This window comes from Pollachius pollachius, assembly GCF_949987615.1.
Source record: "Pollachius pollachius genome assembly, chromosome: 19".
Lineage (NCBI taxonomy): Eukaryota > Metazoa > Chordata > Actinopteri > Gadiformes > Gadidae > Pollachius > Pollachius pollachius.
This window is the reverse complement of record NC_136952.1, coordinates 7,325,058-7,327,557: the sequence shown is the minus strand read 5'-3', so window position 1 is coordinate 7,327,557 and position 2,500 is coordinate 7,325,058.

The following is a 2,500-nucleotide window of genomic DNA, read 5'->3' as shown; positions in this document are numbered from 1 at the left end:
TAATCTGCTGCAGGTTGAACCTATGAACCTCAGTCCCTGTAGCCTGCGAGTGGGCGTCTACGTGACCGAATGGGTTTGAGAGCAGTTTCAGGTGTACCACTAAATTGTCATCAAGAGCTATCCAGGTGCCAGTGCCCCCTTTATACAAAATGATTATGCAGGAAAGTAATGGCAAGTAGGAAACAGTGGAAAGAAAAGATCAGCAATGCTGCTTGTGCTCCCAGTGTGTATATTTAGCAAACGAACAAAACATTGATGGAAAGTAAGGTATTTGGCAAATTGGAATTTGCGTTCATATCGTTAATTTGAAAGGCTAAATATCCTGTTTTGTTAGTGCATCTTTCTTTTGGCACTACGGCTAAGGATTTTCATTTGAAGATGTGGATCGGCTTCTCAAGCCTCTTACCTTCCCCGGTATACCAACCCAAAGTGTCAGCTGTTCCTTCCTTCTTGTCATCACCGCCCTTCACACAGTGCCACTGGCTCACCCACCGCACCCTCTGTCCTTGGCCGGGGTTAGACGAGCCCAGCGGGTGTCATTGAGCAGATACGGGTCTCTCTCCCAGGATCAGTGGTGGTTGAAGTTAGCCTAACAGCCTTTATCTTAACCCTGCGCTAACCAATCCTCCTTCTTAAGCTGGAGCAGCGAGAGGATTAACCCCTTCTGTCGTCTGAACGATGATTTACAAATTTGTAATGCATCGTAAGAATCAACCGTTTCTTATAGGATAGCACGGCTATGCATATGCTGTTTACTCAAGAGCTTCTAATCCGTCTTTAAATTGGAATAGGATACGCAAATACAATGCTTGTTTGTCTGAGTTTAACATGGCCAGCTGAAAGAGATTGAACTATGTGTATGTGAGAAATCCTTTAGAGATATAATATTAGTACCTTCATTCAATTCTAAAGTAGTTCTCATTAATTTTGTGGCACTAGTTGAACTTGTTTTAATGTTACCTTGTTAGTGGTACCTTTGAAACCTGTTACCTGTTGCACTGTGTATAGTTACTCCTGGCATCAGCGAGGGCAGAATCCATAGATAATAATAATCTTAATAGCCTTACTAGCATTAGTTTAAAGTCATTGGCAGAGTTTCAGAAATGGGACACGCAAAGTAGTTGTCTTGCATCGAGTCCACATTTGACTTTAATTACATCACGCATGAATTGTTACTCGGACTCAGTAGTTTGTTAACTCACTGTATTTAAATGCTCATTCGTGAGCTGGAAATGGATGTGGAAGGAAGTTTCCTTCCGGCTCCCCCCCATCTCTGCAGTTTTCTAATTTAAACTCATCAGCGATGTTATTCTTTGCTCAATCTGTTTTATTTGCATACAGTTTGCCGACATGTCCAGTGGAGCGATCCTAACATGTTTGCTGCTAGTGCCAGCATGCTGCACGTAACTCTGAGGAGAAGAAAAAGTTGAAAAAGCACCACATTATGAAAAGACACAAAACCGAAAATTAGACATCACAGATACGGTTCTTAATCCTCTGAAACCCGACTGTGTCAGGCATCATCGCGACAACAACGCCCTGATCCCGTGGACCGACTGAGCTGTTGGCAGCACCGCCTGCATAACGTCCGCCGCAGCAGATACGGCCCAGCCAGGCTAATTATGTTAACCGATCTACACATGAGGAGCTAACAGTCAACAGAGTGTGAGGATTATGGAATTAGAATATCATGGAGGTGCTGGTGGAGCGAGGGATCTGTCAGCCGTAGAAGGGTCAACATTCACAGTTTATTTTCAGTCCTGGAGCCCAGGGCCTGCGTTGGTGCGCGACGGCTCTGTATCGACGTGCCAGCCTTTCCTTATGCAGCCTCTTAATGGAATAATAATGAATAGTAACTGCATGGAGCCATTGTCTGGAAGTCGATGTATTTCTCCATCGATCTGATTGGTATTGATTTGGCTTCTACAGGTACACCCGGGGCCCACTGCTCTCTGTTCGTGCTGCTTTCTGTCCACTTACTGTATAATTACACTGGCGTTATGCGTGAACGCACGCGCGCATACGACACGAAGGCACTCACCTGCAGGCAGAGAGCAAAAACGTATACATATTCTCTCAACACACAGGGGTTTGATTACAGAAACACACACACATGCACACACACACGAGCACATGAACACACACACACACACACACACACACACACATCTGCTCACACCTGCCATTATGTCGTGGGCTTTGAATTTAAGCCTCAAACAGAACCGGTCAATGTCTAACCCGTCAGAGAGGGGGAGAGACAGAGAGATCACAGCACAGAGAGAGAGAGAGAGAGAGAGCGAGAGAGAGAGATTAGAATAACCTAGTGAGATTAGGACTACCTGCTGGAAGGTCTGTCCTCATTTCCGCTGCCTCCGTCCACATCTGTTGATCTGTTGATCTGCTGCTATTGTCCTAACGCGTTCCCCCAGCTCAGAGATTACAGCCCCAAGACCCTCCATCCATGGAGAGAGAGTGTGTTTGTCTGTGTGTGTACGTGTGT